Genomic DNA, 27,817 nt, shown 5'->3' with positions numbered 1-27,817 from the left:
AATGAATGTTCTGTAATTGATGGATCAAAGTGTCCATGACCCATAGCCCTGTACTTTCTCTTTGCTTCCAGTTCTCATGATAGGTAAGAAGACATCATTCAGAATTTTCCTGAGAGTATAAACAGTTCTATTGTGTAACCCCTGTTAGTAGCCCATGTGCAAATTAGTGAAGCACAAAAAGGTGTTGTGACAGGTTTAGTTGAAAGATCGCACTGGGCTCTGACCTCCTTTCTGGTACATGTTTATAAGCATTTGATAAAATGATTAAACCCTAAGTTGTAACATTATTATTTTCTGCTGTGGTGCAATTTGTGTGGTAATGGATATTAGTGTTCTTTTAATGTTGATTTTTTTAATGATTTTTTTTTAATTTAAAGATGATTTGAGGTATATTTAATAGACCTCTAGTCTTTGTTAGTGAATTCTCTTTTTAGGGGCAGCAGGGAAAGATCTGAGAATGGGCCACAGATCTCACTCTTAAAGGTTAACGTGCTATCTTAAGTATTTAGATATAAAATTGGATATGGACTTGATTTTAAAAGGTACTCTACATACGTATTTTTTAAGATATGTTTTTATCTTTCTCCCTAATGATATAGTAACGTTTGTTAACTTTTTTGTCTTTGTACCATGAGAATTTTTGATTTGGCACCCTGGGTATTTCTTCATTGTAAGAGGACAGTTATTCAAATAACTAAGTTTTAAGGTAAATCAAAGGAGATCAGTTCTTCAGAGTGATCTGTGGAGTTCTTATAAAGAAGATACTAATTTAGTTCAGGCTTGAAGAGGAGTACTGAGTGGATGGAACAGAAAAGTATTCAGAAGGAAAATCATGCTCTGTGGTTGGTGAGTGTGAAATTCGTTCAGATCAGTGGTTTGATTCAGAGGGACTCTCGTGCAAGATGAAGTTGGAAAGGTCAGTAGGGGTCATCATTAACTGCTGGGCTAAGAAGTTGGTCTTCATTTAGCAAGAAGCTTTTGGAAGGTCTTTGACCAGGTAAATGCCCTGATTTCTGTGCTCCTTGAATATTAGTCTGACAGCGGATGTGAAGCTTGATTTGGAGGCGTGGGAAACAGTTAGCCATAGTACTAAGTAAATGAGAGGACTCTGCAAGCAACAGAGAAAAGGAGGAGATGGGTGCAAGCAAGTCATTGAAAGATTAGATAGGAATTAGCGAATGACTGGCGTATTCGTTGGCTAGGGCTGCCTAACAAAGTCCCGCAGACCAAGTGGTCTAATAGAAATTTATTTTCTCACCATTCTGGAGGCTGGCAGTCTGCGATCAGGGTGCCAGCAGGGTTGGCTTCTCCTGAGGCGGCTTTGCTTGGCTTGAAGGCAGCCATCTTCTCCCTATGTCTTCACAGTGTTTGGCTCTCTGCATCTGTGTCTTAATCTCACTTTCTTATGAATCACATTGGATTAGGACTCACCCTGATGACTTCATTTTAATTTAATTATCTCTTTGAGAGCCCTTTGTCCAAGTACACTTTCTGATACCGGTCATTAGGTCTTCAACATATGAATTTGGGAGGAGGGAGCCCAATTCAGCCGTAACACCTGGATAGAGGGGCCGGGGAAAACCAGAAATAGAGGTTTAGCAGATTGGAAAATTGGGGGAAGCTGGATTTTTATAGAGTTCAGTCTGGATTGAGATGAAAAGAATCACTCTTCTGAAAGCCCCGTGCACCTGCCATGTCATTCAACCTGGGCTAGCCTGCTGGCAAATGAGAGGGTACATGGAACACACAACTAATGTCCTGCTGACTTACTTTCTCCAGGACAACGTGGAGCTGTAGGTTAGACTTCATTTTAATCAGAGCCTCAGCACCTTCATTCTCTCTTACGTTTGGAAGATATTATTCTTTATTAATTCTACCCTCACCTGATGTAGTAGAAAATTTGGCTTTTCCCAGAGAGAGGTCTGGCCGTTAGACTCATCTTCTGGGAGAGGTAACCTCTGACCCCTTGGAACTTCCCAAGTGAGGGAAGTGTCTCATTTGTCATGCCGGGCCCTTTGGGCCATGTGATATGAGCCCAGTCTCTGGGGAAGTGGTGCCAGAGACTGAATTAGCCACATGGGCAGCTAGTCAAGCAAGCCCATATAATGAGGCTCCAGTGAAACCCTGGACACTGGAATTTGGGTAGGCTTCTCTGGTTGATAATACCCTGTGCATTTTGTCATGGGTTGCTCCCAGGAGAGTAGAACATCTTGAGGACAGTGGAACTTTGCATCTGGAACTCTTCCAGACTCTGTTCTATATATCTCTTCATTTGGCTGATTCTCTGTATCATTTCCATAATAAGTCATAACTGTGAGTTTAATAGCTTTCTGTGAGTTCTGTGAGTCCTTTGGTGAATTATTAAAGGTTAGAGTGGTTTGGGGAACCCCTTGAGCTGTCAGGTGACGTCAGGGTAAGGACGATCTTGGGGACCCTGCCCTCAGACTTTACAGTTTGGCTAAGTGTAGTACAAACAAACTCTAGGTTTTTACGTACTGTGAGGGAATTTTAAGAGCTAGCTTTTCAAGTGAGCGGCTGTCATTATATTATGATTTTTTCCAGCACTACCTTAGACCAGGCTTCTTAGAGCGTTGTATTTTTGATTTGCAGTGATTTGTTAGCTTCACACGTAGGAAGTGATAGTGCCTTGGCTCTGAGAGATGCTTACCATCTCTGAAGGCCCTGAAATTACTCAGTGGGACTTTGCTTCTCCTTACAGATGTGGCCATCCCAGGTAATCATGGCAGCTTTAATCTTTTGCAAGGCAGTATACTATATCCTTTTCATTTCATGACAGAGCTGATCTCAGCAGTCCCCCTTAGACAACAGGTTCTGAAGTACTTTGAGGAGGATTTAGTTAATTTTATCTCATGGAAGATTCCATTTGGGTGCATCTTGGTTACAGGAGATGGAAGCTTTTGAAATTGCAATTTCAAGGGCGATATTATATACCTGATAGGGGGTCACACAAAATCATTGTAAAGAGAAAGCAAGCTAAGAGCATTTGAAGCCACGCATGATGAACACCAGTCACATCGATGCATCCTGCCAGGATAGCTAATGGAATTATTTTAGGCATGCTTAAATATTAACTCCCACTTCAGTCCTTCAGTTTATAGTTTTGGCAGGAAACCATTAGAACACTTTAGATTTAATGGAATTTTTCCCCTTATTTAATCAACACGTCATTCATTCAGAGAGCTTCTCTGTGACATGCCCTCTGAGTTCTGAATATACAGCTATGAGGAAACAGGTAGGATCTTACCAGGATGGACCTTGGAGTCCATCAGAGAACAGAAGGGAGACAGAATTTTAAAATAAAGAGCTTTTGAAAAATCCAAAGTTAGTTCTACTATCATGAGATAATTGTGTCCCTCATAAGTCATTAAAAATACTATTTACATTTTTTTTCAGTAGGAATTAAACAGTTTGGAAATTAAGAATGTGTGCTGTTTATTTTCCTGCAAGAACTTTTACCCCACAATAGCTTTAACATTTTACCTGTAAAACCCAAATCACTTAATCCAGCAATTTTTTTTTTACATCTAGCTTTTATTCAAAAGATAACCTTTACTTTTCCTAGTCCAAAGAGAAATAGTCACTGTTAGCAGTTCCAATTGCTTTTATCACTCTTTGTTATTATCTGTTAAATAGAGCAATTTATGGTACTAGTTCCTAGTTTCCTGATGCTGGTACCATGTCGCGTAGCTCGGCTTACTGAGAATTATGCCCCGTATTAATCCTTATTCTCCACCTGAAGGTAATTAAACAAAACACTATATTAAATGTTACATTGGTGGTACTTTAGCATAGGTCAGGCACAAGATAAATGCCCAGCGAATATTTGATTTTATTGTTTTTATTTTATATTTTAATTTTATGTCCAACTCAAGTTATATGACTGTGCACCATAAGAGAAATTTCTATATTTGTTTCCAGACAAAATCTACATGATGTTAAACCCCCCTCTGAAAACAAACAAACAAACAAACAAAAACCAATGGAAAGAGTTCTTACCCTCCGGGAGTTCCCAGCCCAGCCAAAGATAGGGGATGAAGCCGTGGGGAAGGAGGGCAGGGTGAGAGATGTGGCTGAGCAACAGGGAGAGGGATGCAGGGGCTCTGTTTCTCGATCCCTATCAGAATCAGACCTCCTTGGGTGGAGTAAAGCCTGTGTACCACATCTGCAAAAAGAAAACCTTATTACCAGTGTGTTTTGTACATAGGTTTTTTTTAAATATAAAAACAAATATTAAACACAGAAATGTAGAATATTCTGAAGGCAATGGAAACCTTGTGAGGACAATACGATATCAAACAAATGCAAAGCATTTTTTTAAAAGATTTTATTTATTTATTTGACAGAGAGAGAGAGTGTGTGCCCAAGTAGGCAGAACAGCAGCAGAGGCAGAGGGAGAAGCGGGCTCCCTGCTGAGCAGAGAGCCTGACGTGGGGCTTGATCCCAGGACCCTGGGATCATGACCTGAGCCAAAGGCAGTCGCTTAACTGACTGAGCCACCCGGGTGCCCCAAATGAAAAGCATTTTAAAGACAATTGATATTTCTTTCCTATGCTTAGGTAATAAAGTGGCCCGTTTCTACCTTCCATAAAGGAGAAAGTGTGTATATGGGAAGTGACATAGGTCTGTTGAAAATAGTTTTGGAATCCTTTTGTTAGAGGTGTAATATTTCAGCTTGGCTTCAGTTTCGTTGCAAGATGAAGCACTTGTAAAGGAGTATGATTCTATGAGATCGTACGTGAATACTAGTAATACTCTTTTGTGCCCGACTTTAGAAGGGTTTTCACTTTTATCCTTGAACGAGGTTGTTGAAACGTGACTTATAAATTGAGGCTCATGGAAGAAGCCTGGGTTATCCTTACAACGTATTAAAAGATTAGTTACCCTGTGGAAGAAGTTTAGGTGATTTTAGAGTATCTGAGGAATGCTATGCAAAACTCCTAGAGATAAAATGGATTTGGTAAGTATTACCATATATTCAAAGTTTTCTTCAGGGTAAAATGCTTTAACTTTAAAATGTTTTTGGTTTTATTAGGTTTTTCACTTTGACTGATGTAGGGGTGGAAAAGTTTTCCCTTCGTCCAGGTTCTTTGGCTGGTCGAATAATTAAATTGATATAAAACCAACTAACAGAAGAAAACAACTCAAAGTGTAGTATTGTGTATAGTTGAGAAAGACGTGGAGAAAGTGAATAACTCTCCAAAGTGGCCAGAACCATCACTTAAATAGCATCTTCAGCGAAAGACAAAAGATGTGGGAGATACAGAATCCGTTATGGGAGCACAGTAAACCAGGGCAAGGTTGTTACGCAGACTTAAGTCCTCGTCTTCTCCACTGCTAGGAGTTTCTAGAGGCTGAATCATCCCCTCTCTACCTGATACCGCCAGGGAGACGCCCCTGCAAATGGAGGATTCCTTTAGACATGTCGATGTCTCCTGCAAAAGGGTCCCTTCTTTTGGTGTGCAGAGCTTGTCATGTGTTGGCAGTTTCTTAAAAGTCATCAACCAAAAATAATCCTTATGCCAGAGAGACATGTTTTGGGGTGGCAGATTCTGCTCCTCTACACAGGCAGTCCTTTTCTGTTTCTCTTTTGGGTGGGGGATTTTAACAGCTATTCTGCAGATGAATTGGTGGGGCTGAGGATGACATGCCAGCGCTCTCAGCAGGTGTTTCTCATGTTCTCTGTAATTACACATGGGATCAGGGACAGTTTTAAGCAACAGTGGTTAAAGATCCTGCTTAATTGGCTGTAAAATAATTAAATAAGGTTTTGACTGGCAAATTTATAATTCTGTTAGATGCGTAAGCCAGCGCGCCTGAATGTCAATGTGACTTCAGTTTGGAAATATTAGATTAATAGAACTAATTGTACTGCAGGTACAAAGTTTACTCTGATTAATAGTCTTAAAACTTTTCTAGAAGGGTAGCCAAGTAAATTTATGTTACTTACCTTTTACCTTTTACTTTTAATTAAAACTTATTTCAAAAGTTTGAGCTGTTCAGTTTTGCTGTGCTTCTCTTTCTGGCTTCTCCAAAGTGGAGCTCCAGCAATTTTTCAGTGACTCCAGCTGCCTTATTGAATACCTTGCCTTATCAAAAGGATTAAAATTATATACAGTTGTACCTGTATTTGTATCTGTAGCTGACAGGTACCCTGCACATCGTCTCTAACACTTATTGATGTCTGCTTATAACCTACTTTAGTGCTGCGCGAATGGCTCTGATAGACCAAATGTACATGATAAATGTTTTATCTCTGATTCTCATTGATCAATTTCTAAATGATCAAATGGTTTATCTCAGTAAGACACTAATTCACATTGATCAAATTCTAAATGACCAAGTTGACTTGGTTTCTGCTGAACACAAATCGTATTAAAACAACATTACTTGAACATGCTGTCTTTTCTAATGCAGGAGTTAGGTTACGAGCAGTTACATTATAACTAGAGTTATTGTATTATAAAGATGTCTCCTTCATAATGAAAAGTTTACACAAGAAGAAAAGAATGCGATATTACAGGAAGAAGAGGGCTTTGAGCAAGGATTTGGGCTTTTACTAACTTTTAATTAAATTCTGCATTTGTATTGGGCCGTCCTTCCCCTTTTTTTAATTTGAAAGGCTGTGAGCAGGAAGTATAGCAGCTGCACTGGTGACATTTTATCCCCTGAGGTCCTCGGAGCCAAGTAACATCTTGATTATTCAGTAAGAGATTTAGTAACCAAGAGGCAAAATTCTAGATAAATATACCTGTACCCTTTGTGTATAATAAACTTGGTTCCAATAGCCTGTTTAGAAGTTTAAGTTTATTTGTTGTTTTTTAAGAAACATCAGTTCACCTATGTCAACTGACGAGTTATCTCAAACCCTCTAGAGAACGTCGGTGTGTTGCTGGTGGAGGGTTTCACTTCTGAAATTGAGAAACAATGTTTATGAGCTGAAGAATATACTTTGTATATGAAGCTAATGGCAAATACGCATTTGGCTGAAATATAGTCTTTGCTATTTAGAACAACCGATTCCTCAGGCAGGTTATTTATTACATCTTTGGCTTGTCTCTTCCATCTGTAAAATGTAAATTATAACCGCTACTCTCTTTAGGGCATCCAAGCTGAGAAGGTTTAAAAGTTAAAAAAGAAAGAAAAGAAAGTTGTCAGTGAGCCTCATCTAAAAATGGTTGTAAGTAGTTGTTTTACTCAGTTCTAAGACACTGGCTGCCATTTTAAGTATGTTCTGGATAGAGTGGCAGCCCTCCGGTACTTCCTCAGGGGATATGTACAGGGTAGCCTGCCGCCTCTCAAGCTATAAGTCTGTCTCCCTTTCCATCCCCCACATCCCACCCACCTCCAGCCACAAATTAGTTCCAAGTAAAGTAAGATCTGCTTTGGAACACCAGTGTTTGACAACATTTCATATGATAGGCATTTAAAATTGGTTAGATTTGTGAAGAAACCTTAAGTGATTAATGCTTTTTTAAATTCCTTTAAGGGTTGGAGCCCTTCTAATCAGGTCTAAGTTATTTAGTTTCTTTTTGATCCTTTTGGATCTCTGTGTTTAGTCTATACACTGTCTTCTGAGGGAACAGAAGTAAATGGCAAGAAACATTAACACCAGTGGGAGTTAGCTTTCTATCTCTCCCTTTTCTCTGCTTTCTAAACTGTCCTTCACAGCATTCCACTCAATCCAGAAGTGTCTGCAGAAAGGGGCAGGGCAGGGTGGCAAAATTGATTGGAATATAGGGCCCCAAAGGGCAAGTACGGGAATGTAAACCACAGACTAGATGGTCTGTGTCACAAAAAAGGACACAAACTGCAGCCTGCACATGAACATCTGCAGTTGGTCACAAGGTCAAGAGAGGGTTGCCACAGCCGCTTCCTCCTCATGTCAACCTAAGTCTGTAAAGGAACCTCGAGGGGTGCCAGAAGCTGCTGAAGGTCCGTCCTATTAGCCCCACCCTATCCAGGACCCGGGACTCTGGTCTCTGTCCTAGCTGTGGCAGTGAGGGTTGGTTTGGTTTGCTCTGGGCAGCTTCTTTATTTTAACCTGTTTATGTGTTGTATGTAAATGATCCTAACCAGTCTTGTTGTAGCCCTTAGGTTTGTGGCCGTAAGCTCCTGAATTCATGATTTGTTCCACGTGAGGTAACAGATTGTTCTGTTTCCCCCCTACAAGAACATTAGCATTGAACTTTTTTCCTTAATCAATACAATCCATTAAGAATCTAGCATACCCTACATGGTTATATGAAATATTAATTGCACGCTGTTAGATAAGTGGAGATTCTGCCAGAATGATAGCTTGTATCATAGTATTTAAAATGAGAACATTTAGAGTTCTAGAGTGCATGCTATTTTGGAATTTGTTTACTGATCCTTGCTTATTTGAGTCATTAACTAACCGTACAGCTCCTGGTTCCCAAAAGCTATTTCTGACTGGGGTTAAGAAGTTTTTTCCTCTTGCTCATTCTGACTAGAGTTCCTTTATGTTTTAAAGGATCCAGTAGAAAATAATTTTTGATTTTCCTTTGATGTTTTCAAAGATAAGAAAAAGTTATTTTGCTTTTTGAGTGTCATTCAGCTGCAGGTAGAAAGGAGAGAAGCTCGTAAGGAGGGTCCATTAGAGTTAATTATTGACTGACTGACCTGCCACATTTTAAAACATCCAAGAAGAGTTCTAGGACATAGATTTTTAATTCTTTCCTTTGTCAGGGTTACAGGGTTAACCATCTTAAAGTCTTGAGTGTGGTTAAAAATTACATCATAGCCATTACCTACACATAAAAATGATAGCTGTCAGAATGGTCTCTGGGACGTTGTATAGGTTCCACCATATTGTAAGATCCAGTTATGTTTTATCGCTCCACAGTTTGGTAAGCCTATTCCAAATTCTATCAGGCCTCCATGCCTCCAACCAGATAATTATAGATGTCTGTGGTTGCCCTTTCACCATGCGTGGGGTAAAACCATGATAGTAAGATTGAAACCAGAACTTCTAGGATAATTGTACTTATACATTCCTATAGCTCATTTGAAATTATAATTTATCATGAGCTGTCTCATGGTTTCAGTCTATTAAGGATTCTCATTGCTGGCTCTTTTGAATTTTCTTAAGACATAAGCAAACAAAATACAAAAGTTGGTAACTTGGCCCTTACCATAATTTAAAACTTCTGTTCATCTAAAGACACCATTAAGAAAAATTTTAAAGTGGGCAAAAGATTTGAACAGACTCTTCAAAGGAAGATATGAGGATGGCCATTAGCACATGAAAAGTGCTAAGAACATCATTAGTTATGAGGAAAATGTGAATTAAAAATGTTGGAATGCTGAAAACCGAATGGACTGAGTACTAATTGTTTGAAAGGATGTGGAGAAACCAGAATTTTCATCCTTTGCTGGTGGAGTGCTAAAATGGCAGCCACTGTGGAAGAAGTTTGGCAGTTTCTTATAAATTTAAACATACATTTGCTCTATGACTCGGCAGTTCTAGGTGTTTATCCAAGAGGAAAAGAAATACACATCCACAAAAAGATTTGTACGCTTATGTTCATATCAAGCTTATTATTCATAGTAATCAAAAACTAGAACCAACTGACATGGTCCAGAGAATGGATAAACCAATTGTGGTATATTCATATAGTAGAATAGAATACTCTTCAGGAGTTAAAAAAAAAAAAGGCAAATTATTGATACATGTAATAACATGAATGAATCTGAGAAACATGTTAAGCAAAAAGAAGCCAAACACAAAACAATACTACCTGCTTCCATTTGTTTGAGTCTGTAATGTGAAGTTCAAAAATAGGAAAAATTAGTCTGTACTGACAGAAACCAGAACAGTTGATGGGGAGAGAGGGCAATTTGACTGGAAAGGGACATGAACTTTCTGAGGCACTGGGAGTATTTGTTTTCTGGATAATAGTTACTACAGACATACACAATTTTTACTACAATATGAACAATTAAGATATGGGGCTTTTTTTAATTTTTTATTTTTTTAAAGATTTTATTCATTTATTTGACAGAGAGAGAGACAGCCAGTGAGGGAGGGAACACAAGCAGGGGGAGTGGGAGAGGAAGAAGCAGGCTCCCAGCAGAGGAGCCTGATGTGGGGCTCGATCCCAGGACTCCAGGATCACGCCCTGAGCCGAAGGCAGACGCTTAATGACTGAGCCACCCAGGCGTCCCAAGATATGGGGCTTTTAAAGAAAATACTCATTATACTTAAAACACCCTAAATTCATTGTTAATTAATTTTAACTAGGAAAAAAAATGCCCAAAATATTAGGAGTGCCCAACTTCTAACTATAATTTGTCAGAGGTGAAATAAGTTTTAAGTTTCTTCAATTTTAATCAGTCGTAAGAAACTTACGATTACTAATTGTATCCGTAATCATATTTTTTTATTATTCAGTCTATTTCAATGCTATAGAAATATAGGAGTAAACCTTGCTTTATTTATTTTCTTAAGAATCAGTCTTTTTTCCTCCTTATTAAGTTACATTTGCCTGTCATATACTCTCTTCCTCATTAGTCGAGAGTCTTGTAGATATACCTGGTCACATTTTGAAATTTATTTTTGATAAAGGGATTTTGGAGGCAGTATTTATAAATGAAACATTGATACAGTAACACCGGTCCTTTTTAATATAATAATCTGAGGCAGCAGTTTGTTCATACTATGTATTACATGCTGGCAAAATGCTTCAGAACTTGTGAAAGCTTGCATCTTGGCCCTTCCCTACATGTTGAAACGAAAGCACACATGTTCCCATGTTCAAGTGTCGCCAAGCATCCCCAGCTTGCTCACATGGCTGCCTTAGGCTGTGTTATGTGCTTTCTCATTCAGTGGCCAACAGTTAAATTGCCGTGTTCCTTTTGTGAGTGTGTATGTCTAAATGCTGGTAATCAACGGCGTCCCTTGAAAATTGATAGATGCGCTCATTAAGGGGAGTTCTTGCTCTTGGCTCCTCTCAGAAGTCACCTCAGCTACCGTTTCTGGATGAAGCTGGCAAGAAATACTGTGCAGAGATACATCTGGCTTTGTATGCCTTTGCAAGGACGCACACCTCCCTTTTCAGCTTGTTAAACATTCTTCTTTGTAGGGATCTTAAGTACAAAGAAGTCAGCTATTTGCCAATTACAGTATCAACACAAGAAAGACTAAGGGCTGCTGTTGTGTGGTGGGATTTTTTTTTTTTTCTTTCTTTCGGATGTGCTGCCATTTGTTCTTCATTTTGTTCTGTTGTGCTGCTGAGATTACACACGTACCTATTTGTGAGACATACCCACCTACTGGAGACTCTGAAGTCCACCAGCCTGCCGCTGGTAGAGATCTCCACAAAGCTGCCTGTGGCAGAGGCACATTCTGCGTGGTGGACGATTGGGATTTCGAAGGTAGCATACACCTGTTTCTGCTTTCAGGGTGAAAAATGAATTGCCAATTACTGTATACATATTCAGACATGACACTTCATGTGGCAGAAGCCTGCTTTATGCTGGGCCCCCAACTATGAACCAGCGGTTCTGAAAAAGGGGTGTGTTGGCGAGGAGGAGAACAGAGAAGGGCCTCCATCCTTGATCCATTAACTATTTTTTGTGCTCGTGCAAGCTGTGGGAAGGAGGTCAGTGCCTCTCACCTTTGTTTCCCCAGCAGAGCTCTTGAACAAGATGAAGCTATCAAAGCCCAGTGCCGGTGCATCCTCACTGTCTCATTACTCTGCAAGCTGCACGCCCAGATGCTGCTGTTTTCCGCATCAGGCTTCCCTGGTACACATTCATAACACCTCCATCACAGCTCGTTGGGCACTGCTCATAATTAACTGGTTCTTTTCTTTTCATGATCGTGTTTTCTGCAGTACAAAAGACGGTAAGATAAAGAAGAAAATAACATGGCTGGGTGTGCACTACTGCTTTCACATATCCTGGGTAGTTGACAGGCAGCAGGAATCAAATGTGTTGTCACTGCTTGAATAATACGTGGTTTTGGTTTGGTTAGGTGAGCTTTAGTTTGGGCGTATTTTTGAAGTCTTTGAATTTGAGATACTGGATTTTGCCAGCAGACCAATTTCACTGATGCTTCTGTCCTGGAGTTCCTTTCAATGTGTGGATTCTGACACGCTGTCCTCATTTGTTTGGATTCTTCCCCCAGCGCAGAGCTCAGTGACATCTATTTATTTTGAAAGATTATTAATATGACAATTTTTGCTTTTGAGAACTTAAATCATCATTGAAATCAACAAAACTACCCATCGAGGGTCTTCGGTACTCCATGCTCTGTGGGCACTGGAAATATGGAAATAGGAGTTTGAGTCCCTGCCCTTGGAGGTCTTATACTTGTTGAGATCATTAGCTCTGCTATTGAGGTGTCAAAACCTCATACAGAAACTATAGCTGTAATGTTTGTTCAAGAAAAATTGTTGAGTATCTCCTATCGCATACATTCCAGGTGGTTTTTATAAATGGGAAATAGGGAGATGAAGAGGGCATGATCCCTGACTTCAGAACACTTGCAGAATATGTGGGGGAGACAGGTTAATACAAAAGTGACTAAAGTGTGATAAATGCTAATATAATGGTACCAACAAAATGCTGTAGGAACAAGGATGGGAATCTGGGTTACAGGAAGAGGTGATTGGCGTAGACTGGGTCTTTTTCACTTTGAGATTTTCATAAGGTAAGAAGAGGGAGAGTAGCTTTCCATTAAGAGGGAATCCCAGTGCCGGAAGTGGTTGGGATGAGTGTGGAGGGAGATGTGATGGAATAGGGGGCCATATAAGATTAGAGTCAGACTCTACATGCCATGTTGTGAAAGGAAGAGTTATTAACTCTGGGGAATGAAGGTATGAGGATTCGGCAAAAAAAATTCTACCTACTTGAAAATATTTTTCTGTCCCCCATCTCTGGTGTCCATAATTCTCACCATGGAACTATGCCTTTTGAGTTGGTCATTGTTTCTAGACGTCTTCCATCAAATATACAAGTGTAATGTTTGGTACGTATGTGTGTATTTATTATAATCACAGCTTATTATACCCTTTTAGTTACTATTATTTTAACAGTAATATCTATTCAAAAATAAGCACATGTTAACTCATCATATTATCTCTTAGCAAAGTTCAGGGCTTTGAGAGATTGGGACATAGGGAAAGAGTAGTTGTGGTTGAAAAGATAGGGAAGAGAGAATTCAAGAAAGTTTTGGTTCATGGGATGCTGTGTGGGGAAATCCTAGAGCATTTTAGCAGAGAAAGAACATTGCAGATAAAGGAACACCAAAAGCCAGTAGGCTGGTTCCTCATTTTAGCATTATCCTTGCAGACCATGTTGTGGGATCGTCTTTGACCTGAAATGGTATAATGGTGAACTTTTAAAAATATTTCTAGCCATGATCTCCTTGAAGGACGTCCTAAGAATTCATATGATACCAAATTCTACATGTTGTTGCAAAAAATGTGTTAAAAGCAAATTTTATATGGTTTATTCAGATGTGGGCTGTCTGGGTGTATGATTTTTGGTTTATGTCTAACTGTGATGGCATGTACCCAAAATATATAAAATTAGCTCCTATATTGCTAGTCCACCTAATAAGATCCTAGTATTATCATTAAATGAATATTTTAAGAACTTTTTTCCTTCCCATTGCATTTTGTGATCAACCTTTGCCTTTTGATATCCTTCCTAGAGTCTTAGTGTAGTGAAAGAATATGAAATTAATAAATGCTATTAGATTTTTAAAAATTTTCAAGGCAGTACTTTTTTTTTTTTTTTTTTTTTGGTAACAAGGCACATGTAATTTTCCTCTCTTTTCTTTCAGGTTAACCCTTAAAAGCAAATTGTTGTGAAATTGCAGTTCGATAGTCATCCTTTCACATTTATCTCTATTCATAGAAACGTTAATAAAAAATATATTTTGTTCTAATTTTAAAAAAATGCTGTGCCATGTATGTTTTCTTTAACTTCCATTTATTCCGGATATATCCTCCTTAGCCAACACCGGTAATTCCAACTCATTCTTTTAAAGCTGCATATTATTCCATGGCATTGATCCACCAGAATTCATGGAGCCCCTCCCCTATTGACAGGCACTCAGGTTGTGTTTCCAAATTATTTGGGTTTTTTGACAAGGAAAAACAAAAAAGCAACCGTTTGCTGCAGTGAAATAAATTTGTACATTAATCTTTAGGAAGTGATACTTTCATTCCCATAACATGGGTGGAGTTTGAAACATGACCAGTCCTTCTAACCATGTGGCCTTGTTCTGTTCTTTGCTGATGTAGGAAATGTATATGCTGTAATAACGCATTGAGTTGTCATAAGGGGTGATGAACAATATAGGTAAAATTCTGGGCATATAATAGGCCCTCAGCGCTATACAGGATCAATTTCTGTACAGATCTAGTGGGGTTAGAATTGGCAGAGCCTAGGTTACTTAACTTGAAAGGTTTTATTACAGTGTGAATCTAAATCTGACCTCCCAAGTGTCCCTCTCTCTTCTTTAAGAAAAGGAAAACCCATTTTGTGAAAATTTTCAGCTTTTTTTGACTTGTGTAATTTAAAAATATTACATTTTGGCACAACCTTTAGAGTTTTTGCTGCTGGTTTGTAATTCCCTAGAGGTGAATTGAAAAGATTAGTGGTAGAACTTTTTCCATTAACTCTGGGAAAAACTACAGAGCAAAAAATTGTCCTTTGGCAGAAATGTCAATCCATACCTCTTCTGGAGCATTTGGAAACTGAAGCACTGAGAAGCTGATTTAATAGGAGAATTGAAAACCAAAATGTATACACATCTTCACCTTTCCTAACTGACGACAAGACAAATGAAAAATATACTCTCAGAACTTGATGATGGAAAGAAAATAGGATCACTGCTGCAGAGAGAGCATTAAGGCTAGATCTGTAAAAGATCTGAGTTCAAGGCTTTTGGCCACGTTCTTCAGAAAGCTGATCTGTTCTTATTAATGATGCATCTGTTTGTACCTCGTGCCATAAAATTCCCCTTTTGTATGATATAGTCTCTAGGAAGTAGCTTTAAGAAAAAGAGAATGTTTAATAATGCTATGGATTTTGCTATAGCAACTTCCAAGAACATATGCTCATTTTCTCTTGTTTGTGGTTCTTGGTCTCCCTGAGTGTGTTCCCCTCCCGGCCCTCCACTAGGACCTCATTCCATTCCATAATGTCAGTATAGCTATAATGAAATAGTAAATATCCATGTCAGCAGAAATTTTACTGGGTATAATCTTTATAGATACCCTTCACATAATGCAATAGAGTTGTTCTATCAAGTTCTCTCTCCTCCTTCCCCACCTCCATGCTTGTACTGCTACATCAGTGAAAGATGATAATCACAGAGATGCTGTATAGGAATTAAATGAAGACCATTCTTGGTTTTGGCACGCCCAAGCTGTTAATATTTAGCTCATTAGGATAGTCTTCAATAGTTCAAGTTTCTGGTGAGTGAATTTTTTGTGTTTTTAAATTGATGTCCATCATATAATTCAATATGTATTTCCTTGGTGATAATCCCTGGACATACAAATTTGCAATTGAGAGTATACCATGCCTCCAAATGTGTTTAAGGACATATGTTTTCTGTCAGATCATTAACCAGCAGTTAACAACACTACTCAAAATAATAATTACATTTTAACATGCCGGGATGTACATAATGTAGTTAGACATGCATATGGGAGGCTGCTCTTGGATAAATGCTGCTATTGCTTATAGTATAGTTTTCATCTAATAACTTGCCTTACCTTTAGGATATTTATATTAATTTGAGATTGTGGGCAATTATAGGTTGGTAGTCTATAATGAATGAACAAAATTCTTCCTAAAGTTTCTACTGAAGTCACTTGCTTGGCATTTGGACCATAATTTTTTCCAGAAATGAGAAAGACTTAATTTGTGGTTAAGTGTCTAGGTTAGTCCTCAAAAGCCTATTTAACCCCTGTATGTTTGCATTTAAGAATGAAAAGACTGGGGGGCGCCTGGGTGGCACAGCGGTTAAGCGTCTGCCTTCGGCTCAGGGCGTGATCCCGGCATTATGGGATCGAGCCCCACATCAGGCTCTTCCGCTATGAGCCTGCTTCTTCCTCTCCCACTCCCCCTGCTTGTGTTCCCTCTCTCGCTGGCTGTCTCTATCTCTATCGAATAAATAAATAAATAAAATCTTTAAAAAAAAAAAAAAAGAATGAAAAGACTGGAATTGGGGATGTGGGAAGGAAAAGCAGCAAAAAGGAAAAAAGAAAATAGTGCATTTGCTTGTGCTCATGTGTTTAAACTACATTCTGGATTTAAAAAGCTAATCTAATCCTGGGTATAACCTTGTTTCTGTGAAAAAATATAGATCCACATATAGAGTGAACCAGGAATACAGAAACCTTGGAAAGAATAGCTCTCTCTCTCTCTCTCTCTCCCTCTCTCTCCCCCCCTGTCCTTTGGTAGCTTTCAAACTTTTTTCCTGGGTTGGGGGGGGGGGGCGGTGTTGAACAGTGAGTGGAATTCTGTTTTAAAATGAAATGTTGGGTGCAATCATAACACAAATTGTAATAATGTTATTTTAAAAAATATCAATGTAGTTTTAAGCTTACTTACAATCTTAGCTAATTACCAAGAAAACAAAGAGACTTCTTTTCATGAACACAACACTTAAAAGTAGGAGCTAAGGGTGGTGGCTACAGTCTAATATCAGCCTCAGCACCCAAATTTTATTTGGTTGCATAGCGTTGAGATAATCCTGGTTTGCAGTGATAAGTAGTGGCAGCTGATGGTAGTTTTTTTTTTTAATAGCTTGCCTTGCAATCTCAGGATACTCATTCATCAGTCTGATCCATATGATCGAAGGTGAGATAAGTTTCTGCTTTAAAGCTGAATAATTGACAGTATCTAATAAATCATCATACAGAAGTTAGGACTAACGCCCAAAACTTACAATATTAAAGCACAATATAAACATACCCTTTGACATGACCTCATCTTTTCATCTTTCATGGACCTTGGAGTTACTCATTAAAGAGAGAAGGTGCCTTCATGTTTCTGCAGGTTTGCTCACACTGCCCCCATAGCACAGAACACCTTTACCATCTCCTGCTGGTAAACTTCACTGTCAAGACCTGTCTTATATGTTAGTGTCTCTGAAGTCTTCCCTGACACTTCCTTTCCACCCTACCTCCCCCTAAAAAAGCACAGTTAATCGCTCCCCTGTGTTCGTGTAACTTAAGCCCTTATTACAATCCAGTTTGTATCCTAGTTGCCTGGGCCTGCCTCTCTTCTAAAGCAAGAACCCCTTAGCACGTGTGCTGTGTCTTAGCCACCTTTATAGCAGTAGTGCTCTTGACAGGTGTTCAGTTAATATCAGTATTGTTATTTACTAAATTGATTTAAACTCGTATAAAAATTTTCCCTGCTTTTCAGCTTCTACTCTTTAGGATGTTTTTACTCGAGAAGGGACCTTGAATTTACATTAAAGGAAACCCTTGTGTAAAAAGCCGAGTAAGAATTACAGACTCTTGGGAGTTTGAAGGGTCCATTACCAAGGTTGTGTAATCTAGTTACAGTGTGTGAATCTCATTCCTAAGTGAAGTGAAACCTTCTTGAGGGCAGGAATTGTGCTTTATTCTGTTCATAAATCTCCCCCTAGCACCTAGCACAGTTAATACATGCTGAAGTAAGTTCCTTCAGATTAGGGGACTGTGGCTATGTGACATCTCTCCATCTAGCTTAATGGTTTGCTTTATCCAGTTGTTGGTGTTCTTTGTTACAGACTGTTAATTCAGGGCTGATTTTTGTTGAACACTAGCTAATTGTCACGTTCATCTCCAATACGTACCAGAGAGAAGGCAAGCATCCCTCTTGACAGTATCAACAGGGTAGTTAAGATTATAGCAGGATTCAACATTCAGTGGAGTATTATTTATTAGTTTAAAGTTTGTCATTAATTGGATATTCCTTCAGTTCAGATTTCTGTGCAGTGTGAATTTTTGTTAAAGAAGATATTCGAAAAACTTCCTGACCTTTGCTTTTTTTGAGGACCATTTTTCACCTCTGTGAACGAAGATGGATTTATATATTTTCCATAACTAAAGTGTGTCTCATTAACATTTTCTAGTTGAACTTGGAAACATGACATCTTCAAGTCAGGTAGCTCTCTACCAAGAAAGCCAATTAAATACTTCGTAAGAGTTACCTTATGAAAGCCGACTTGCTTTCCCCATGAGGTCTCCATTGTCTACTATATGAGTCTGTATTAAACTTGATTATAGCTATTTTCTGATCAAGGCACTGGTGGAACTAAGGCATAGAGGAGAAAACTATATGCTTTAAGAGAAGGCTAAGAGAGCCGTTTCTTTTCCTGGCGCAATTAGAACTGTACTGATGGTCAAGTCCCATTGACCCTAGCGGGTTGCTACTTTGCACGCATTACCGGCAGCCCTGCTATGACATGGAGCAGACTTGCCACATCATGGACACATTTACTAAGATAGATAACAGCTAAGGTTCAGCGTTAACTTTTATTGTCAGGCAGGCTGTATAAGAAACCGTCTGGCATCAAAATAGTATGATACTGGCATAAAACCAGACAAATAGACCAGTGGAACAGAAGCAGTAGCCCAGAAATAAACTACATCGTATATGGTCAACTAATGTTTGATCACAGAGCCAAGAATACCCAGTGAAGAAAAGACAGTCTCTTTAATAAATGGTGCTGGGATAGTGGAATATTCACATGTAGAAGAATGATTCAAACTAGACCCTTATGCCACTCAGAAAAATTAACTCGAATTGATTAAAGACTTAAATGTATGAAAATCCTAGAAGAAAACGTAGGCACAGATCTCTTTGACAGAGGTTTAGATAATGATTTTTTTTTGGATACACCTAAGGAACAAGCAACAAAATAAAAAACAAGTGGATATCTGTCAAGCTAAAAAGCTTCTGCACAGCAAAAGAAACCTCAACAAAGTGAAAAGACAATCCATGGAATGGGGAAAAAATACTTGCAAACCATATATCTAATAAGGGATTCATATCTACAATATATAAAGAACTCACACACTCAATAGCAAAAAAACAAATAACTGAATTAAAAAATTGGCAAAGGACCTGAATAGACATTTCTTCAAAGAAGCTAGATAAGGCTCAGTATCATCAGGGACACACCAGTTGAAACCACCATGAAATATCCCCTCATGCCTGTTAGAATGGCCATCACCAAAAAGATAAGAGATTACAAGTGCTGGTGAGGATGTGGAGGAAGGGGAACCCTTGTGCACTCTGGGCGGGGGGGGATTGTAAAGTGGTGCAGTCACTACAGTATGGAAGTTCCTTGAAAAATTAAAAATAGAACAGCCATATGATCCAGCAATTGCACTTCTGGGAATATTTCAAAGGAAACAACATGGAAACAGCCTAAGTGTCCATTGATGGATGAATGTATAAAGAAGTTGTAATATGTGTGTATTGTGTATATAAATATATATAATTCAGCCATTAAAAAAAGAAAGGAATTCTGCCATTTGTGGCTACATGGATGGACCCTGACAGCATTTTGCTAAGGGACTTAAGTCAGAGAAAGACAAATATTATAGAAAAAGAGATGAGACCTGTGGCTAGCAGGGGAAGGGGAAACTAGAGGAAGGTGGACAAAGGTGCAAACTTCTAAGTTACAAGATAAATAAATACAATATGACGACTACAGCTGACGCTGCTGTATGATACGCAGTTAAAGCTGTTAGGAGGGTAGATCCTCAGAGTCCTCATCACAAGGAGAAAATATTTTGCGCCTTCTTTCCTTCTTTCCTCTTACTGTATCTGTATGAGAAGGTGGATGTTAGCTGAAGCTCCTGTGGTCATCACGTCACAACGTATGTAAATCAAACCGTCATGCTGTACGCCTTAAACTTACACAGTGATGTGTGTCAACTGTTTCTGCATAAAACTGGGGGGATAAAAGAAACTGGTTTGGCTTTTGCTTTGATTTATGAAAAGGTTGCTACGTGAAGAAGATATCACATAAAATAGCACTGTGGTAGCAGTGTTACCAGATGCAGTTGTAAGTATAGCAAGTAATGACTGACTAATTAGGTTCATTATCTTCTTGCTACATTCTGTTCTTCTGATGGGGTGGGCCCTCTTAGCACTGCAGTATCTTCCTTGCTTTTGCTTGGATTAGCATGTTTCTCCAAAGGTTTCCTCTTAACGGGAGCAAGCAGTGTGATGCTGGTCGTCTAAGAGGGGATCATTAAGCAGTCGACTTGATGGTTCAGTTATCCCACAGTGACAGCATCGAGTAATTACCTATTGGTTTTGCCTCGGGGCGCACGTGTGTGCATACTCTCCCACACAAACCCCATAGATGGAAGGACTCTGAAATTCTGCCTCCTGAATATCCGCAATAGCTCCAAGTAGTAGCAGGTGGCTCTTCTGGAAAATGGCACCTATAGCTTCTTGCTCAATAGGACTTTTGTCCCCGAGGAGAATAGTCATTACTCTGCCTCGGTTTTTTAGTTTCAATGCACTTTGGTACGGTGGAGTGTCTTTTATGCAGTAAAAACTTTCCTTCCCTTTGAAATCTTTGTTTGGTCTTTCTAGTTCCAGTTGCATCTTAATATGCAAGAAAGGCAGCTGTGTTTTCCTTTAAGCAAATATAATTGTGGGGGAAGGCGTCTCTGTTTATCCCATGGACAAATACATTATGGGTAATGCCAAAAAAAAAAAAAGCTTGGGACCCCAGAAAAAAATACGTAAATCTTTTCAATTCTCTCTAAAGCAGATAAGTGCTGCCCTTTATATGGCCGTCTCCTGCACTAGCATTTTCTTTAGAGCCAGCAGCTGTGGGGGACTAGGGACAAACACATGCGGAGGAGAAATGGCCACCTTTCCTTCAGTTCCCACATATAGACAGAGATGCACTGTGTCTCTTCTGGCTTCTGTCCATTTTTCAGGCGGCCACATTCCTAGTCATTAGAACCTACTACCTCCAATTTGATCGATTATTTTTGAGGCCTTTATGTGCCATTTATCGAATGAACGTCTACGATTTTGCCATTCACTTGTCTTCTGTGGACATGTTTATCCAGAGCAATCCCTTCGTGCCAGTGTGGGAGACGATCCTCTGTTAAACTATGGAATGAGAGAATGGAGGCAGAAGCATAGATGAGTTATCCTTCGAGCAGAACATGGGCCTGGCCCAGGCAGGTTGCATCTCAGAGCTTCTGTTCCTGGAATGGCCCCGAGCGATCAGGCAGACCCCTGTCATAAAGCAGGACGCACAGCAGCAGCTGGGGAGAGTCACATTTGGCCCACGGTGGCAGGCAGGAAGACCGTGCCCAGAAGTCCCGCTCTCCGAGGTGGAGGGAGCCAAATTGGAAGGTTGGATGCGAGCTGGTGTCATTAACGGCTTTCTGGAGAGAGAGCGAGCAATTATGTTGGAAGCCAAATGGGCAAGTATGTTAACGTATGGGGAAGGTACTCTGAAAATGCTCATGCAGGTGATCTAGTGACTCACGAAACTTTCTTTTAAACACATACTTTTAAAAAATGTAAATGCTGCATCTGAACCTCCTATCAGCTTCAGGAACCAACATAGTTAAGATCCAGCTTGAACATGAATAGGAGCCCTTCCTTTTTCTCCAGGAAGGAAAGAAATAAAGTAAGCCCAGATAATTTTTCCTGGTTTTGCTCATGTTTCAGAGGGATGTGGGATGAGTCAGAAAGGGGTATTATCTGGTCTCTTGCTTACTTTCAGAAGCCTGGGCTTTTGTGTGGGTAAGGGCTCCTTGGAGGAAAGCTAGGGCTCTTGTGAATTTCGACATCACAGGCTACTCAGCCTTCTCTGCGGGACCTAGGAGAGTGCGGAACCAAGAGGGTCAGACCCCGTGCTCAAGCTAGGACACCAGGGCAAACTTTAGAGCAAGGGAACGCAAATAAATTTGGTTCCAGGCACCAACTCTAGCTGATTGTAGTGACCTCCCTGCAGCATGTTGTTGAGAAGGGTTCTGAGGCTGTGACGAGGCTCCGCCTGGAGTGTCACCATTGATGAGTGACGTCCGGCGTTGGCATGAGCATTGAGAGAGTTGGCATGTTTCCTTTATATTTGCTGCCCCTGCTTTAGAAGCATATATAAAAATCGGTTTACTCCCTGACTGACAGTGCCTAAACTAGAAATAGGAGGGGGGGATGGGGAGGGAGCAAGAAAGGCTGCAATTTTAGTATCTTTTCTCAAAAAAAAACCTTTTTTCCCTCTGTTCTCTTTTCACCTTTTCTCCTACCAGCAGGTTCAGTGAAATGAAATATCACAAAACAAAACTCTTTATTTTGTTACCTCTTGTCCTGATGTGGCTCCTTGTAGGAGAGCCCATTTCTTTTGCCTCACTTCAGCTGCCTGAGCACCGGTGAAACCGTGACTGGCATTTGCAGGGACCTAAGAAATAAGCAGGAGAGAAACAACTGTTGGTAAAATGTCCTTCATGTGCAGTCGTATCTGCCATTTTCTTTGTAATGAATAGGAGAATATATTAACATTCCACTTTGATTAGCATTTGTAATACATGCAAAGATATTAACCTTCAGTGCATTTCTGAAATAGTGTCTCTTGGGCAGAAGCCTTAGTTTTCAAGTAGGGAAATAAGACTGGCATCAAATGACCTCTTTCCTAAATACTGAGAGTAGTGAGACTCCATCTGTTAAGTGATTCTTCCTTCAGTCTAAATATTGGCACCTATAGCTAATATTGGAGATCTCAAAGTGGTAAAAATTTACGGTATTTGGTAGAAATTAATATCACACTTGATTTATCTTTGTGTTGAGAAGTTTTCAGGGGCGCCTGGGTGGCTAGTGGCTAGCTCAGGTCTTGATCTCAGGGTCATGAGTTTAAGCCCCGCATTGGGTGTGGAGCCTACTTGAAAAAAAAAAAAGTTTTCACAAGTGCCTCAGTGCTTTATTTCACTGTGTGATTGTGATGAATTAATTAATTAATTAATTAATTCACTTCGGATAACCACACCAGCTATTCAGACCTGAAACTGAAGTTATAATCCTAGGCAGTACTTAAGATCTTCCTCTTTTAGGACTCTTCCTTCAGTCCTAACTCTTAGCTGGAGTTGCTGGCCATCATCAGGCAGGTTTTTGACTGCTTACATTGATCAAATTAGGCAGATAAGTCTAAAATTTCTCCTTCATGACATGGTATATAGCCACAGCCCTTATATACTTCTTACCATGATATGAAATTATATATATATATATATATATATATATATATATATATATATATATATATGGCAAAACTCTAAATTGTATAAGCTTTATACATCCTAAGTTAGTCCTGTGTAACTAATTTCTGAGCAGTAATCAATCCACGGATATCTATTGTGCTGGGTTTTTGTTGTTTTTGTTTTATGTGTAGGGATACCTGGGTATCTCATTTATCCTTCCCAAGGGATACTCATTCAGGCACAGGGAAGACCATTCCTAATTTCTGACCTGGGTTTTCTCTGCATCCAGTATGAGAAGAGTCCTCCCAGCCATCCTTTCCCCCATTCCCAGCTTGTGGACTGCACTCCAACACCATTAGAGTCAATGCTGTCACTGCCTGTCAATTTCAAACCATTTGGAAGTGAAATCATAGTTAGTATTCTTCTGTTTCTCCCTTCTCCTAGGTGTCCTTTGGTGGTTCAAGTTTTCGAGGGTGGGGTGGGGGAACAGATCTCACAGCATGAATAAACTGAAAAGTTATCCAACATTTTTAATTAACACTGGCATTTCTGGACTTCCCGCTGAGGACTGCCAGCCTGACTTTACAAAATGACATTTATGACACTAAAGATACGGAAACTCACTGTAAGAGGCTGAAAACCAGTTTCTGGCCTGTTTGAATACTGGTTTAATGGTAATAGAACTTCAGCTGTGTCGTGTTTATTAGTCTTGAAATGCCCAACTTGTTTTAGACAGGCTTTTGCTACTATGAAAGCAAATTAAAGCAGTTTGCCACCAGTTCCGCCGAGTTCCCCTCACTGCCTAGTCACAGGTAGCAGCCCTGCCACCAGCAGTGGGCAAATCTGTGCCAAGTGTAATTACTTCAAATACAATTCCGTTTATTCAGAGGGAGGACTGTTGCTCCCCGTGAGAACTTCGTTGAGAAAAGAAAAGATACATGGGTTTATGTTAATTATATACCCCATGCTGGAGGTTTGATTTTAGCATGAGTGCAGCTTTTTAATCCCTTTATCAAAATACATGCAGAAGCCTTATTTCGCCACCACCTGAACACTTTGTGGGCACCTTCACATTGTATGAACAGTTAGCAGCTATCACGTGGATTAGATTCTAGAACTTGTTTTTTAAGTTGGTTGTTTGAAAGTGGAATTTCGTTTAGCTTTGGAAATAAGGTGGTAACTAATAAGTTCCCAGAATAACTTACTGAAGCTTATTAGACAATACAATATTAATAATAACATTTGTATTTATTAAAAGTTTACTCTGTGCCAGGCATTGCATTGAGAGCTTAAACATTACCTTACTGATCTTTACAACAATCTTAAACAGTGGGAACAATGTGCCGATGTTTCCTAGGTGATGTGTACAAAGAATCAACGGATTTGACCATTTTGGTGTGAATAAAAGCAAATGGATGCAAAGTAGGGCAGGGGAGGTGGTTGTTGTAACCATAGTATTTCCCAGAGCTGTGCTTTCAACAATATGATAGCCATTGTTTAGATTTAATGTTTAGATGTAAATTTATTAAAATTAAGTAAAATTTAGAATGCATTCCCTTTGCATTAGTCACCTTTCAAGTGCTCAGTACCACCATGTGGCTGTCCCCATGGTGTTGGACTGCACAGGTATAGGACATTCCCATCACCATAGAAAGTCCTGTAGGAGAGACTTTGGAATGCTAGTGACAACGATATAGTCAAGAAAGAGATTGAAGGTAGAAGGAGGAAGAAATCCCACTAGAAAGTAAGGTAGGGGGAAGATAAGAATTGGATCCATGTGTAGGGATTGCTTTTCTTTTTACAAAAGAAAGGACTCTTCCTCCAAAATAACGCTAGAGAAGGTGCAGATCCAGTGTTTGTAGTGGGAAGATAAAGGAGTTCTCTCTTGGTTTCTGTTTTTCTCAGCAAAATATAGACAATGGCCAAGCGTGAAAGAGGAAGGAAAGGGGTGAGATTTTTTTTTTGAGGGGGAGGTTGGAGATGGGATAAAATGATCATTGTAAATGGGGTGAGAGTGAATTTATCACAGAAATGTAAAAGTATGGCAGGCAGAATTTAGTGTCTGCTTATGAATTTATAATGATTCAAGTTTCCCTGGTTTATGTGATTTTCCCCCAGAAACACTCAACTGGAGAGCTGTATTAAGGGACGTTCGTAAGGCAGACGTTCATAGATCGGGGCTGTGTGTAATGGCTTAGATTAATACTGCTGAATTGGAACCCTTAGGGAGATGTAAAACTAATGGAGCTCAGCATGGTGAATCCAATCCAGGACATGAATTGAGAAATGCATTGTTTAGTCCTGCAGTAATACATCATTATCCCTTTATATAGGAATCATTGAGATTCCACCTCTGAAATACTTAGGAAGCTCATCATCATCATTTGGAGAATTTGCATAGCAGCCTGTTGTTTTCTGTACTTCATGGTCGGTCTTGTTAATTTCGGTCTCAGCGGCAGCCTAGAATGTTAAGCCAATTTGCTACACATTGCCTGCCCTCTGAAAAATGCTTAAATCCATTTATGTAACACAAGGGGTTGAGGTTATATGATATGTTAGAATTTAATGCCTTCTTATGGCATCGGTACTGAATACTTTAATCAGAAGCAAAAAAAGAAACATGTTAGAATTTTTAAATTAAGGAGTAATTGTGTTGATGTTTCATAGGCGTGCGTGTAGTTCAATGTGATTATACATCCCATATAAACTTTCCACTTTCATTAGCTATAAAATGCTTGGAGGTGTATCCTTCATTTATGGGGTATTAAGTAGAGAAGTATTAGTTCCTTGAATTCATAATGTACTTTTCTTCTAAAACTTGGTCAGTCATGTTACCATATGTGGTTAGTTTTGCTCAATGCTAGAGGTGAAATGGATCATCAGCAACTTACCTTCTAAGTTCTTTCTTTTCCCTACCAGTTACATTAAACATCCATTTCCCAAATACAAAGAGACTCACCCCCCCCCCATTTCTGGGACTTCCAGGGAATTCAGAGGTTAATATTTGTAATACTGAGTTCCAAAGATGCAAGACACTGTGTACAAAGTCACGTTTGAGCATTTTTTTTTTTTTAAAGCCTCTATGTTCCAACCCTTTGAAATGGATTTAGTTCCTATGGAAACTTACCACTGTGGTTGGTAGGTAGTGCCCTTACCCACAGTGAAAAATAAAATCAATTCAGAGTATGATTGTATAATTTTATAACATGGCTTGGGAAGTGGACATTAGGAATATGTGTAACTGTGCTCTTTAGCTGTTTAGATTGTGTTTGAAAACAACCTTGCATATGTCACCATCTGTCCTTCATGTTGAAGCCAGAATAGGTGAATAGTGGTTTAGTAGAAGTTTCAGTGCGTTCTTTTTCTCCCAACACCACAATAGTAGCTTGTTGAGGAGGCAAGGGATAGGAGAAATATTTTTAAAAGTAAAATTAGTTACGGGAGGTGAAGAGGGAGAAGTGAGGATCCTGATTGCCTCCTACAAAAGGTTGGCATTTTGCAGGGTATGCAGTTGGTAGAATTGATGTTGATGAGCTTGAAGAGGAGGCAGCGGAGGGCAGAGAGACTATTCGGAGGGTAAAATGATAGTAGTCTGTGCATCAACTGTTAGCTTAGCCTAGGGCGCTGTTAAGGCGAACCGAGCAATGGTTCAAAGTGAAAGACTTTTCACAGAAAGAACAATCTCGTGGCTTCTTGAATATAAAGTATTAAGAGCACAAAAGAGCAAAAATGTAATGCCTACTGATAAGCTAACAATATTGCTGTTGGTGAAAAATAGAAGGAAAATCCTGTTTGGATAAGGAATTGGAAATCAAATAAATTGGACGTATCCAGTTGATGCTTAGTCTAAAGGTCTTCGAGTTAGAAGAAATATAAGAGGACCTCCAGATCTAGTCCCTAGCTTCAAGTAGGGAAGATTACTGTCTGTGTATTTTATAAAGAACTGATGCCCAAAGAAGCCAAAGATCACAGAGCTACTAACTAATGGAGAGCAACTGGGAAACCCATCTGTCACACAGAAAGTAATAGGAAAGCCCACAAAGAGGGAAAGAAAACTCCACCTGGAACCACAGAAGAACAACAGGGACAAAGACCTGAGCTTTTGGGGATCACACACAACTCAGAGAGGGAAGGTGGTGGGGAAAGAACAGTGAAAATGATAGGGAAGGGACCAGCCTCCCTGACCGACAAGGATTTCATGGATGGAAACAGCTTCCAGGCTTTCCACTTGTGTTACATTTTACTCCCAATGTCTTGCCCCATGACTTAAAATAATCAGGGGGTTTCTCTGTCCTTTTTTCTCACAAGGTTGCTGAGGTATTAAACCAGAAGGGCTGTGCTGAAGGCTGACATGTGTGAAGGCACTGTGAATTATTTCCCAGTTCACATTTTTGTCTCTCTGTAGAGTTGGCCTGTGGGATTTCCTGCCTGATGTCTTGGTGCTGTCTGTTAAGTGCTACAGATTCCCAGAAATGGGTTTTGGTGTTTAGGCAGCTAGAGGGAAAGCAACCTTTCTTTTAGCAGTTTTTCAGGGCATACAAAGTATCTGTAGATAATACGACATTGTAATCTTTAAAATG

General features: G+C 39.5%; 1 protein-coding gene and 1 long non-coding RNA gene across 3 annotated transcripts in view; both read left to right on the top strand.

The window, feature by feature from the left end:
* The window catches only part of CHCHD3 (coiled-coil-helix-coiled-coil-helix domain containing 3), a 261,420-nt gene that overhangs the window by 209,922 nt on the left and 23,681 nt on the right, over positions 1-27,817 (top strand). The window lies entirely within an intron of this gene.
* On the top strand, positions 10,394-24,170 carry LOC130542134 (uncharacterized). The gene is made up of 2 exons (XR_008956473.1): positions 10,394-11,787; positions 13,832-24,170. It is a non-coding gene; the product is annotated as an uncharacterized LOC130542134 (long non-coding RNA).

This window comes from Ursus arctos, unplaced genomic scaffold, assembly GCF_023065955.2.
Source record: "Ursus arctos isolate Adak ecotype North America unplaced genomic scaffold, UrsArc2.0 scaffold_3, whole genome shotgun sequence".
Taxonomy (NCBI): Eukaryota; Metazoa; Chordata; class Mammalia; order Carnivora; family Ursidae; genus Ursus; species Ursus arctos.
The sequence above is the reverse complement of the archived record's forward strand: the minus strand, read 5'-3'. Positions and strand labels throughout refer to the sequence as shown.